We start from the raw sequence: 15,186 nt of genomic DNA, 5'->3' as shown, positions 1-15,186 counted from the left end.
GAAGGCCTAGACCCAGACTTTGTGCATTGGCCCACAACTAAACATGCTTATTATGAAGCAAGATATGTTTTGGAGTGTTTTGAATTAGAGTCTCTGTAAAACAAACTTCTAAAATACATCTAGACTGTCCCTTTATCATCTGAAGTAGTGCCAGCCCAATGAAAATCAGTTTAAAAAGTATCGTGTCTTTTTTAGTTGCAATTAAAAATGCTTTAAAAAGAATAAAATAAAATTATTACCATCAGATTACTTTTAAAATAAGGCACCTGCTATAAGAAATGGTTTCTCTGCTAAGGTTTAAAATAATGAAGAGAAGAAATAACTGTGTTAAATAATTTTCCAAAACTTAAAATGCATACATGCAAGGAAATCCACCAATGCCTCTTTGTTGTGTTTTCCATTTGTCCACACGACATGGTTTCCTTGTGTAATTCCCAAATTTGATCTTGCTATACTTGTCTTTTTGCATTCCCCTTTTCTGACATAAGCTATTTACCTATCCCATAAAAATAATTCGGCATTATAATACTTATTTTCTTTTAAAAAAAATTAGTTCTGCTGGCACACTCATGCTGGGGCAACTTTGCAAAACTAAAGGACACTAGATTACCATTTCCTGAAAGTAAGAAGTGTTTTGGAGACGCAATGTGTTTTGGAGACACATTGAATCTGAAACGCATTTTTCACAGTATTCTGTTTTTCTCCCTAGGAAAAAAACCCAAATTATTCATTCTGCAACAAAGATATGTTTTTAATTGCAAACCTATGCCCTGTCATCTCACCTGTGCATTTATAAAACCAAACCAACCCTCAACAACAGGACTAAATTCCTTTTCTATGATCCTCATCCTAGACAGCTATATAAAAAGGTCTTCCTAGTTGGCTAAATGTACATATTCTGATATTTAGTTATGTTTTCTTCAATGTAAGTAAATTGAAATTTCTAAATTCACCTAAAGTGGAGAGAGAAAAGAGTGATTTTCCTGAAATTTTTTAGTTTGGAAGATGAGGGAAAAGTTTTGTTGAACTAGTGGTTTAAAATCTCTGTTGCATCTCCAGTTATGGGCTTCTTTCTTCTGCATATGTGTAGCAACAGCAAAAACTAACATAATTCAGAAGATATGACTAGCTGGGAGAAACAATCAACCAAGAATATATTTTAAAATTGTCCTTTTAAGATGGATGAATACAAGTGGAATGGTATCTTTTACCTTTCTCAATCATCAACTGATTTTTTGTCGACTCCTGTTTGAAATTTAATTTCCTACAATTTAAGTTCACTAAAAACCCCTGTATAGTGAAAAAGAGCTTTCACTACTTCACTTACCAATGACTTGTTATCAAATGCTATCAAATGATTTTTCATTCCTCTGTGCCTCACACGTATAGTTCATCTTTCATTTACTTACATTAGTAGTCACAGTAACTCAAGCACTGTTTCTCAAAGAAGCCAAGAGCCAGGCTGCCATTAACTTTCAGCTTGCTTTTTAAAAGTCTGTATTATCACACAGAAAGAAGTTTGTAAAAGTAGTTAATACAAGCTCTCGCACAAAAAGACTAGCCTCAGACTCTGAATTATCTTGTACTGTAACTGGCTATTCAACCAACACTCAATTTACCAATTCCTACTCTATGATATTGAAAAAAAGTGAAATATAGACTATAAATAATACTTTCTCCACCCCCAGCCCCTCAATGAGTTTACCTCTAGCAGGAAATTTTAGAGTGGTTATAACAAGAAAGCCAACAAACAATCAAACCCAAACAAACAAAAAAAGGAGGAAAAAACTCCAACCGAACAGTCCCTTCCAGAACTGTAGAATTTAGAGAGTACTATAATAATTCTTTATATTCCTTATGAACTGTAAGATTCCTAAATATCTGCGGGATTTATGTTTAAAATGTGCCCAAAACATGCAATGACACCTCCCAATTTCAAGTTGAGGTCAAGAAAAAATATCCCAAAGAACACACGATCTGAAATTAAGACAATATTTTTCTCTCAGTCAAAGTAAAGACCAAGAATGACTATAGTACATAACTACTTCATCCAAGAAATGTCAGACCAATAGAAAACAAAACAAAACCCTCTTACGCTCCCATTTCAGCATCTATTGAAGAAAATAAATAACTACAGCTGAAAACAGCACTAAGAGAACTCTTTCAATAACTTCAATAAAATGTCTTTATTTCTGAGGGTTAACAAGCCCTTTTGACATTCTACCCATATAGGAGTTACAGATTTTCAGACACGTCACACTCACAAAGAATAGACACTCAGCACAGAACAATCTGCTCTCTGCTACAAAAGCCCTAAAGAGAGATATTCAGCAGCCAGAGAATTCACAGACCCATAAAAGAGATAATCTGACATGGTCAAAGCACAAACCTGAATAAAGGAAAAATAAAAAAGCAAACAGATAAACAAAACTAATAAAAGTGCCATAGGGAAACAAATACTTCAGAGAAAACAAGTCATGCCATGGAAAAGGCAGACACGGTGTAAAGTGGGAGACCACACATGGTGATTTCTTTATCAGCACTGGACATACCTTTGCAATACAATTGTGACAGCAGAATCACAACTTCTTTGTTCACTACTGTTGTTGACAACTGTTTTTCATTACATGCCTAAGATCCATTAACTAATAACAATTACAAGCCTTGCAGTACTTTGCATTCAGCATCTAATGAAAGATCAAAATGCAGTAGTCTTCTGCAAAGTGGCTGGAGTGATGCCTGGTTATTTTCACGTTGTCTCTCAGGGGTATCTCCGCATGTAAGCAAAAGTGATTTTGCTTTCTATATGCCACTGAAGCTGGCCTTGCCAAACTCTTCTTATCCCTTAGTACTTTGCTACCTCTGATAAAGAAGCACAACACTAAATTCTGCCTCACTCCAACAAGTGTAAAATAGCATTATAATCTTCAGAATCTGAAGACACTGGCAGCACAGCTATGATCAAGAACACAGTTTTGCCAGAATATTGTGTTATGGGAATGTATCCAGCTCAGTTTTCAGTGCTCAGAATAAGAAAAACTTTGCTGTTTATTAAGTCTTCATAATTTTTCTTAATGGGAAGAAAAAAACCCCAAACCCAAACATGAAATTCAGTAAGAGAGAGTGCAAAATAGACTCCCTCAAATAAATTCTGATTATCATAACTTTTCATCAAAATATACACATCTGAATTAGGATTAAGTATATTCTCAATCATTTTAGCTGCTTCTGTAACTGTTACCTTCTTGAGGACCCAAAGGTGTTTTACAAACAACTTATTAAGCCTCCAAGTAGTTTTCTTATGCATGAAAGAATAATCCTAATTCCTTCAGTCTCTGAAGTCCAGAACTTGTTTTTGTTGACACCATGTGTTCTTCTGGGACAAAAATTTCTTTTAAAAAAGAATTTTAATTTCCCAGTGTTTTACTTTAAATATATTTTTATCCTTCTTCTCTATAATCCTAAGGATAAAAAATAACAGAAACCAATTTAAATAATGAAAAGTCTGATAATTATTTTTTGTATTCATATCTCTCATATGCAATCATATTTTTTGAATGAAAAGTAAGCTATCAACTGTATTTTGTTCATATAGTACCACAGTTAACAAACCCATAAATTCTACAGATTATCTTGACCCATTAATTCTTTCACCATATTTTCTTCTCTGTCCTGGCAAGAAGATGTGCTGGTTTTGGCCGTGAAGGAGTTAATTTCCTTCACGGTAGCCACTGTGGATCTGAGTTTCGGATTTTTGCTGTAAACAGTATTGATAACTCAGGGGTGTTTTAGTTACAGCTGAGCAGGGTTTACTCAGGTCAAGGCCTTTTCTGCTCCTCACTCCACCCCACCAGCAAGAAGGCTGGGAATGCACAAGGAGTTGGGAGGAGACACAGCCAGAGCAGGTTACCCCAACTGACCAAAGAGGCATCTCAGACCATATGGCATCATGGTCAGCATACAGAGATAAGGGAAGGAGAAGTGATGATAGTTGTCTTTCAAAGCCACCGTTATTCTTGGTGGGGCCCTGCTTTCCTGGGCATGTCTGAACACCTGCCTGTCAATGAGAAGTGGTGAATTAATTTTGTGTTTTGCTTTGCTTGTGTGCACATTTTTTGCTTTACCTATTAAACTGTCCTTATCTCAACTTATGAGTTTTCCAGCTGTTATCCTTCTGGTTCTCTTCCTCATCCTGCTGTAGGGGAGTGAGTGAGCAGCTGAGTGAGGCTTGGTTGCTACCTGGTCTTAAACCATGGCTGGAGGGGAAATGACAGAGAAGGACAACACATATTTACCTTCTGTATTTTTCCCATACTGAAGGGTTCTAACCAGGTCATTTCAGTTCTCAGGTGGAAAACACTACAAAGCTTGATCATCCCTTAGGCTCTTGCTGAAGTTATATCAGTTCTGTTTACCTCTGAGATATATCTGAGGCACCAAAATGTCAAATCCGAAGGTGCTGACAAAACCTAGATTTACGAAATGACATCATTATCTTACCTGCACTGTAAGCAACTAAAAGAGAGAGAGCATGTGCTATCTCCATCTGCATTACTTTATATAGATCTACAATTAACTTTACCTGCCATTTCACTGCCTACTCTCACAATATCCTTCTGAAAATTTTAGTCTTCTTTACTGATTTCATTAGTACTCAGCAGAAAAATTCCTTGTGATTGTTCAACCCCTTTCCCACAATACCTTTCAGTTTCTCTATATTTCCTCTTGTTTAGCATCAGTGTGATGTGGCTGAATCAATCCATTCCCATCCCACAGAGCTTTAAAATGAGAGGGTCATGGACAGGATTTCTTGTTCTCCCACAACTGAAGGATAGTACAGGAGCAAATTAATACTTGTTATACTTTCTTCTTAAAACATTCACTGTAATTTTTTTAAAGTTTAACAATTAACTCCATTCTGTCTGAGCTATGCTATTTTCCTCATTTCTCCACTAAGAAGTTACTGCTGCTGAAGTAGGATTCCCGTTCATAAACCTTCAGTAATTTATACTTTGTACCACTAAGTGTCGAAAATATGTCAACAGAAAGAGGAATGACTGTCTCTGAGTGTCGTATCTTCAGACATAACAAAGCAGGAAAATACTGTGGCAAACCATGTCATCATACTGTATCTCAGTACCCTACCATCACAGTAATGAACAGTCACCCAACTGCAGGGCTCCTACTATTAACAGTAAGAGCAAGCAAAACCCAGGCAACCTAGGAAAATGCAGTATGTAATGTATTACTTTTATGTCACTGCCATTTTTCTAAAATATTTATCACTGTCACTAATTCTTGCTCTATGACCTTTTTTCTATATTTTGCATCATCCATTGGGGCCTTCCTTTCAAAGCTGTCATCTGTCCCTTATTCAAGCCAGCTCTGCTCTTCAGGTAACGACCATCAGAAGAGGACTGAAGTAACTTTTTAAACAAGAATAAGAAACATTTCATATTTTTGTACATAAAAACGATAATATAGCTGCTCTTTCAACAAATCTTTGTGATTTCTTTAATTTTGGTGTTGTATTGGCTTACTTGAAATAAATATGAAATATGATAGAAATATGATGGAACACATGCAAAACAAAGTTTGGGAGGAATTTGTTTTAGTAAAGTGCTGATGTTACATTTTATACCATGGCCCTCAGGAAGGCAGTCCTGACATGGCAGCTTTCAAAAGTCAACAAAAGTACAACTCAAATACAATTCCGTTTTAAAAACCCATCCAAAAAATCCCTTCACCAACTTTCTTCACTGCCAGTGGAACCATTACAGTTCAGAGGAAGACTGCTTAATCTACGTTTAATTTCTGGCCTAAATTTTATAAGACTCAAAATAAACAGCCCTATCATATTACAGCAGTGCCTCTAGCCTGAATTAAAGAAAAAACATTATGTGACTGCCAGGAATATATAACAATGCTGTGAAATAAACAGCCCCCGCCCCTCCCTAATTTCAGTTTTTAAAGAAAGATTTTTTTTTCCAAGCCCCACAAACACCAAAGGCAGATAGAGCCAAGTTTGAAGAGATCATCATCTATAGTGCAAGCTATAAGTTCTTCATTGCATGTAACCAATTTAATTTTGAAAGAAATTTTAGGTTAGTATTTTATTAATATCCAATTTATCCACTCTACATCAATCTATAGCAAAAGAAAATGGGCTATTGAAGTGATTCACAAGGTGGAATGAAATACATAGGTAAAAAACAGAGACATCCTGCCTTACCCCATGGCCTTTCATAATGCTGAATACAAGATGGTTTTACAAGTTTTGTGCTCACCTGATGTTAAGTGGAGTACACAGTCTTCCTCTTGTATTTTTCCTTCCAGCAACTCCTCACTTGCCTTGCTGTGCCTCTCGACATAAACCCTGGATACTGTGCCTCTATGCAAATTCCACAATACATGGTGGTTGTTACTCCATTCCCATAAAATTCTTCAGGGTTCATTCGCTAAAATGAAAAGAGGCTCTTGGAGCACATCTTGACAGAGCGTAATTTTAAAGCATGTTAAGAAGTGGCTGGGCTTTCAAAAAGAGCTTAAATAGGGAATATTCTGGCCAATATGCATACTTCTGAGATATTAAACAAAAGATAATTGAAATTCAGGATGGAACAGCATACACAGTTGGATGGAGTATCTTTCTAATTAAAATAGCTGGAAAATAAATGAAACTGGAATGTACCTTTTAAGACCTCAGCTGGTGCAACTTTAAAAAACAAAGTATAGTTGTTACATTAGGAATAACAAAAATGCTAAAAAGGTAATAAAAAGTTGGTAGCGCAGAAAGTATAGATAATAGAGCAGACAAATAGTGATGCATTATATACCTAGAAGTATGTAATCACATCTTAAAGCCGCCCATTCTAGCAGCGTTAGAGAATGGGAGTCTTTGAAACATGGCTGTATACCAGCCAGTGCTTGGGATTCTGTTATTACAAGCAAGTTTTAAAATGTTATTTGTGCTTTTTTAAGAAAAAAAGTACCCCTGAAAATGAGCAAATTGTATTTTACTCCTCAGTGACACTTCTGATAAGCATTTTCTCAGAACACATTTAGTGGATTTATTTTCAGGAAATTACCTTTTGAATCATGACTGCCACAATATGGCATATGTATTCTGCTGACCGGGTCAGAGACAAAAGGTGACATGCAAATGCTTCAGTGAATGTCATATAATTATCCTCCTCTCAGTCACTTCAACCATTCATATTTTTTTCCTCTGCTTCCAAATACTGACTGCCACATGGGTAAGTATAACCTTTTCTCCAGTTAGGCACAGCCACTGGAAAAGGGTCCTGAAGAGAATCATGTTGATAACTTTGGATGACTTACCAGCTCTGCAAAACTCAGTATCCTCAAGCCTCAGCTCTTAAACCTCTCTGACAGGCCACTTTTCTGACTCTCTACAGAAAAAAAGGGGCAGAAATATGTAGGAGAATAAAGATAACAACTTCTAGTAATTAAATTAGGAGATTCACTGTTGCATGAAAAACTAAACAACCTTAACACAGGATCTGCAATAGTTTGTATTGCAGTTGATAGACCTGTTCCACTGAAAGAAGGAAACACCCTTCTGTAACTGTAGGAACAACAGTTTGATATGCAGAACTAAACGGAGCTAGTGTGGAGATAACAAAAATGGCTTTCAAATAAATAAACCTGAATTACTGAAAATACATAAGGTTATAACAAAAACATAGGATTTTAATCCAACAGAGGCAGAAAAATTTCCAGAATGTTTCTTTCAAGGAGGATACCTGAAGCAGGAGAAAGAGAATTTTTAAGGGTTATCAGAGAGGAAAATCTTTATAGTAATTCAGCACTTTTGGAGGACTGCTGTGCCCATTCTGTTAACCACTTTCATGGAGGTACTATAATTAATGCTGAAATTAGCTTGACAATGTAATACACATAGTTACATGAAAACAAATCCATGACCATTTCCACTACTACGAAGCAGTGACAAGACCTGGGGAAAAGCCAAAGCAGATTTAATCTCTACTACTCATAAGAAGTCGTTGTTTTCCAGTAGGGATGTAATCCAAAACTAAAATGTGTTTTCGCTACTCTTGGTCATTTACCAATAAGCGTTCCTGATATCTGTGCCAGGCAATATTTTGAAGTGTTATCTGTCACTTTTTACTAAACAATAACACAAAAGTTGTCTTTCCATGGATGTATCAGGAAACAAATTTGGCCAGGGAGATGAGGTGGGGAACAAAAACTGAAAAAAACATCCCCCCAAAACCCAGAAGCTATTTCAGATACATCATTCATATTCTGTAGGATTCAGAACCACCTTCCACATTGGTTACCAGGGAAACAGCTCTCATGCATTCTAAAATCCCACATGTTAAAAGCACATTCTGGAGAATTTTTCTCAGCTGATGACAGGGAATATGATTCAGAATAAGAGTTTTTCCATTCCCAAGGTTAAATTAACAGAGGGAGGGGCTCCAATCATATTTAATAATAACCATCCAAAATTCTGTAGAGAAGAAAAAAAACTTAAAAAAAATATTTATAAGTCCATATGGACTATTGCTATGCATATATCTGAATGTCTGCTTCTGGCACGGCTTATTTGACACCTACATAACTTGCTACTTCAGTGTTATTTCTGCTACTAAGTGTAAAGGTGGAAATGACAATATATCTTCAAATAAGCCTTTAAATGATGAGAGTCTTAGAAAATCAAAAGATATTAAATACATAATTTTTAGTGAGGAACAATGATACAAACTTAAAGTTCCATGTCTCATTCCAGTTTTTCATGCTATAGAAGTGCAGGACCAAGTTAGTCTTAATTTCATCATTCTAAGTAATTCCAAACATTTTGAAGGAAAGCACTGGAGCAAAATCAGCATTGGAACCAAAAGTTACAACCGCTGGTCAAATCCTCTAAGGTTTTGCTCATGTGGTATGAGGCTTTGTAAAACATTTCACATGCTGAACAAGTAAAAGCTACTGTCCTCACCCCGCAAAGAATCTGCTACTGTTGAAAATATCAATGCTAAAAGTACTTCTTTAATAATTTCATTAAAATAATAGAAAAGGTAGACCACAGACAACACAGACACGTGTGTATGCATGCATGAGTGCATATGTGGCCTATAAAACTGATAGTAGCCCTGGACAGGTTTTAAATGGGAAACAAAAAAAATTTTTCAGGAAGAACTTCCCTGGATAATTCTCTGATTAAACCTCACTTGCACTGGGGGGACCATAACTGAACCCATAACTCCCAGAGTGGTTGCACCAGCTTGGAAGAGGGGGAAGTCCATCTCCTTCCAATTACTGACTGCACTCCTCCTAATGCACCACATACAACTGGCCTTTGCTCCCTCGATGGCACACTGCTGGCTCACATTCAACTTGCTGTTCACCAGGACCTTTTCCAAAGCTGTTTCCCAGCAAGTCAGCCCACAGTAACTGGCGCATCAGTCTGTTCCTCCCCAAGACTTTCCTTTGTTTTGCATGAGGTTTGCATTCATTGCATGAGGTTTCTGTCAGCCTGTTAAGGTCCTGGAGATCTGGATAGCAGCACAGCCCTTGGGATTGTCAGCCACTCCTCCCGGATTGGTGTCATCAGCACTCAACCCCATCATTCCATGATTCTATGCTTAAAGAAGATATCAAACAGGACTGAAACCAGCATTGTCCCCTGTGATACATCACTAGTTACCTGGCCTCCAACTATACTTTGTGCTGATGATAACACTATGTACCTGGCCAGTCAGTGCTCAATGCACCTCACTGGCTGCTCTTCCAGTCCATCACTTATCAGCTTCTCCATAAGGATCTTATGCCAGCCAGTGTTACATTACTTATTAACTGACAGTGATTATTCCCCAAATAATATACTTTCCCACAGAATCTGACACTCAAGCTGACTTCTTAAGGCTATCTCACTAGGTATACAAGCCATGACCACTAATCCACATCATAACCCGGCTTTTGAGACCAAACAAGAAAGTGGAGAGAAGAAGTCTACCCAGCCAAAACCACCAAGTCTCACCACTTCTGTGACAGGCAGAAAATATGGCAGGGGTGTGGAAACAGTTTGTCTTGAGACCCAGAACAGAACTGGGACAACTCTCGCACTCTTCTGGGTGGACTACAGCTGGATTTAGTGACAGAAACCCAAAACAAACAAAAATCCTAAACCACTCTAGTTGTCCTCTAATTCTGGCAGTTGCAAGACAGAAAAATTTCATATACAATGCAAAAAAACCTAGTCAAAAAGGTGAAAAAACCCACCAAAACAGTAATAATCTAAGGAGGTCATCAACACATTTTTAAATATTCTTCAAATTCTTTAAAAAAAATAAAACTCCTATAGGAATTAGAGAAACTAAATGCCACATTACTGAATAATTTAATGAAAATGCAGGTGATGATAGAGATGCCATAATATATAATTGAAAATGTTATACGGGAAGACTGGAAACAAGCATGCAGAGAATAGGGAGGCCAGAGGAACCTGCATGTTACAGCACAGCAATACTCCTCTGCTTTGCGACAGTCTTGCTTATTTCTAAATTACCCTTCATGATTAAAATTTAAAGTTTATACATTCTTTTTTATTTGTTTTTGCAAGATCACATCAATAATTGTTTAATATGGCAGAAAGAGAGAAATTTGTTCTTGGAGCTACAGAGGCCGTTGTACAGAGGCAAGATAGAAGCTGCAGCAGTGTGGACAGACTGGGGAATGAGGGGCTGGAGAGAAACCCTACAGAAATGAACCTGGGGATCCTGGTCAATGGCAAGCTGAACATGAGTGAGCAGTGCCCTGGCAGCCAGGAGGGCCAGCCCTGTCCTGGGGTGCATCAGGCACAGCATCGACAGCCGGGCAAGGGAGGGGATTGTCCCACTCTGCTCTGTGCTGGGGCAGCCTCACCTTGAGTGCTGGGGGCAGTTTTGGGCACCACAATATGAGAAAGACATTAAACTGTTAGAAAGCATCTAAAGGAAAGCTATGAAGATGGTGAAGGGTCTTGAGGGGAAGGCATGAGGAGTGGCTGAGATACTAGGTCTGTTCAGCCTGGAGGAGACTGAGGGGAGACCTCATTGCAGTTACAACTTCCTGTGAGGGGTGGTAGGTACAAATCTCTTTACTCTTATGATCAGTGACAGAACCCGAGGGAACGGCCTGAAGCTGTGTCAGATGAGGTTTAGGTTGGATATCAGGAAAAGTTTCTTCACCCAGAGGGTGATTGGGCACTGGAACAGGCTCCCCAGAGCAGTGGTCACAGCACCAGCCTGACAGAGTTCAAGAAGCACTTGGACAATGCTCTCAGGCACATGGTGTGACTCTTGGGGTGTTCTGCACTGGGGAAGGGGTTGGACACAATTATTCTGATGGGTCCTTTCCATCTCAGAATATTATGTGATTCCATTATTCCATATCACAATCGTTTTTAAATGTCATCAACTTTTGATGACAATTATGCTGTTGTAAAAAAAAGTTACGTACAAGTTAAAAGATTAAATAAAAACCAAACAAAACCAACCAACCAAACCCAAAGACCCCCACAACCACCACCAAAAAACCAAACCAAACAAAAAAATCCAAAACCCCATCCCTTGCACACCAGAAACTCTAGCTAGAATTCGAAAGAAACATTTAAATAGGCAGCAGCTAAACACTTTGTATCCACAAGTAGCTTTGGATTTGTCAAAATAGCTCCTCTATGTCATATCTTCCCAGAAGTCCTGGGAGCAGAGCTTTCCAAACTGAAGGTGAAATGTGATGAAGACACTTGCGCATTTTTCACTGCTCACATTCTCTGCATTAGTTAAATCAGCTATGAAGACAGGAGAGAATCTGGAAATCAGATTTGAAATCAAAAGCCATCCTCACTATGTAAGAAAGTAAAAACTTCATGCACAAAAGTCATCCTCTTTCTCTTAGAATGAAAAGACCAGCTCTGACAATAAGAAGTATTTCCTTAAGGGATCTTACCTCTGGTACACACATCACAATACCACCTATTTCAGTGATATGAGAACACAACCACAGAGTTCAAACATCAGCCTTTTGCATGTGGATTTGGCACAAACCTATGAGAAGGTGTGGAGTAGCTGGGCAAGTCCTGTGATACGTGGGACAAAGACAAAACTACAAGTTACTCTCAAAACAAAATGTAGAAGTGGGAGATCAACAGCAATCAGTATTAACACACTTTGAGCTCTATAAAAAGATCATTTTAAGGACTAGCCTAAACATTAATCTATCAAGACTTGCTCAAAACTACACAAAAATTTTCATGTGTCATCTTACAGACATAGAGACATTCACAGAGCAAGCACTCAAAATGAAAGTTTCCCAGCACAACATTTCTTCCCCCCTTTTTTTCCCCTTTTTTCCCCCCTTCTCTCATGGAGGCTGGAGCTATCTGCTTCTGGACAACCTAGCAATTTAGCACCCCAAGTTCTCTCAAGTTTATGAAACACTCTTGACTGAAATTACTTTAAAACAAAAGAAAAATCTGCCATGCATTACTCATGATTTGCCTCTGAACCATGAGTAGTCTTCCACTCTTTATGATCCAGTGATATACAGCACTCAAATACATAAATTGCAATCTGTTTTTCTAAAATGTTTGCCGAGACTATCCTTCATAAGTTGGATCTTATATTAGTATTTTGTGCTGCTGAACACAGGGAGGCTAATTTACTGTTCCCATAATTCTGTTTACTTTTGCTTACAAATGAATACTATCAGTGTGCATAAATATCTGATGGTGAGAACTTAGAAGATGGGGTTAAACTCCTCTAGTGTTGTCCAATGAAAGGACAGGAGGCAATGGACATAGACTGGAATATAAGAGATTATAATTAAATGTAAGAAAAAACCTTTTTATTTAATGTGAAGGTGACTTAATATACAACCACTCTGTCCAGGGAGGTTGTCTTTATCTTTGGAGGACATTAAAAACCCAAGTGGACTCGGTCCTGAGTAGACTGCTTGAGGTAAGCCTTCTTTGAGCAGGGGCATAGCAGATGCAATCTCCAAGGTTCCTTCCTACCTTGATGACTCTGTTATTCTATGACTGTGTGGATAAAACCACTGCCCAAAATAACACAGCAGTGCAGCAGGGAGAATCTGGAAGGCAACTGAAACCATGTCCTCAAAGACAGAGACACCTCATATAAAACTTCCATTGAGCCAAAATATTACTGAGCTTGAAAAGGTTATTCAGGTCAAAAGAGAACCAGAGAAGAACCCAAACACCACCAGTCCTGCACAGCTCTGGGAGATGAACCAAACAGGATCTCACCTAGAGAAAGAGTGGTGACTACATGGAAACAGTCTCCTAAGAGGCTGAGTGGGATCAAAGCATGGCTGCTGTGCCTCCAGTTCTGCATACCATCCAACTTCCATGTAGATGTTTGGACTACAGACTGGAGATGATCTATTATTCTCCAACAATTTTTTTTTTTTTTTTACTAGCAGTATTATTTAGTTCTGCTCAAAAAAGGCTAAAGTACAGACTTCATATCAGAAAAGATAGCAGGTAAACAGTATGGAGTCCTCCAGTAAGGTTATGGATTGCCAGAAAAAAAATTTGGGGCTATTCAGAAAAGAAACATAAAATCTCCCTAGCCCACCACATAATAATCTTAACTGCCAATCATAAAGAATGTCCTCATCTTCCTTTCTTCTTGGTCTCCCTGAATCAGCAGCTTCACAGCTTTCTAAAGACTAATGAATATTAATAGTAATCACTAATGAATATTAATAATAAATAATAATATTCTTGCTCTGTCTAAGGTTTTCTCTGATGGTTTTGCACTACAACAAACAAAGAAAGTCTTTTTTATAGAAGGAGAAGCTGAATAGAGTGCAAGAAGAACGAGGGGATAAACCCAGAGATTAGTCAAACTTAGTCTGGCCCTTTAAAGTTATAGCACTACAGTTGTTTAAAATTTTAAACTTGGACTCAAACATTGTAATGGAGAGGTTCGCTCTCAAAACAAACCAATTCTCATTTTACATGGCAGCTAATAGGGACACAGGATTTCACCCTAATTTCTCTATCAAATCTAAGTCTTAAACTAGCAAAAAGCTTTCCTCCAAGATAGTTACATGTGGTAGGTTGACCTTGGCTGGATGCCAGGCACTTACCAAACTGATCTATCACTTCCACTTCTCAGCTTGACAGGGGAGGGAAAATCAGATGGAAAACAACTTGCAGGTTGAGATAAGGCAGTTTGCTAAAACAAAAGTGAAAGTTTGTGTGATTACAAGCAAAGGGAAAGAAATTATTCCCCACTTTCCATCAGCAAGCAGTGTCTGGCCACCTCCTAGAGGGCAGGGCTACAGCACATGTACATGTTTCTCCAGAAGGCAAACATTGTAAATAACAAATGCCCCCCTTCCTCCTCCTTCCCTTAGTTTTATATCTGAGTGACATCACATGGTGTGGAGGGTCCCTTTGGTCAGTTTGGGTCAGCTGGCCTAGCTGTCTCCCCTCCCAGGGCCTTTTCTACCCCCAGCCTGCTGATGGGGCAAAATGTTGAGAGACATGGCTGATGCTGTGCCAGCGCTGCTCAGCAGTAGCCAAAACACAGCTGTGTTACCAACACCTTTCCAGACACCAGTGCAAAGCACTGTGAGGGCTGCTGTGGGAAAATGAACTCCAGCTCAGCCAGAATCAATACACTATGAAAAATATTTTCATCTAAATAACTCAAGGATTGGAGAAATCCAGACTCTAGAACCAAGCCTCTCCAGGCTGCTCATCCTGGGGGTCACCCCACCATGACTCAGCAATGTTAACCAAGCTGTAAACAGGAAGGCAGAAGTTTCCTAAAGACACCATCCCCACTTAAAATTTTTATCTCGTATTTTATGAAGCTATACACAGTTTCTAGATGAAGCAGCTCCTTATGATTTGCCTACTAGATTTTGTCTTTCCATTAAATTTCCTGTATCTTTGACTAAAATCACACTAAGATTCTATTATTTCTTGTTCAAAAATCTACAAAATTATGCTTGGCCTGAAACTGCAAGAATTATTTGTATATTCTGCTTTATGTTCAAACTGCCACCCTGTTCAACAAAACAACTTGTCCAGTTGTGCACAACATGCAATAATCATAGCTGTACACTCCTACATGGAGTTGGAGAAAGTGTGTTTTACAGTTTTTTCAGTAAGAAAAAATAGAA

The sequence above is a fragment of the Corvus brachyrhynchos genome, unplaced genomic scaffold (assembly GCF_000691975.1).
Source record: "Corvus brachyrhynchos isolate BGI_N302 unplaced genomic scaffold, ASM69197v1 scaffold325, whole genome shotgun sequence".
In the NCBI taxonomy this organism is placed as follows: domain Eukaryota; kingdom Metazoa; phylum Chordata; class Aves; order Passeriformes; family Corvidae; genus Corvus; species Corvus brachyrhynchos.
Note: the sequence above shows the minus strand (reverse complement) of the source record.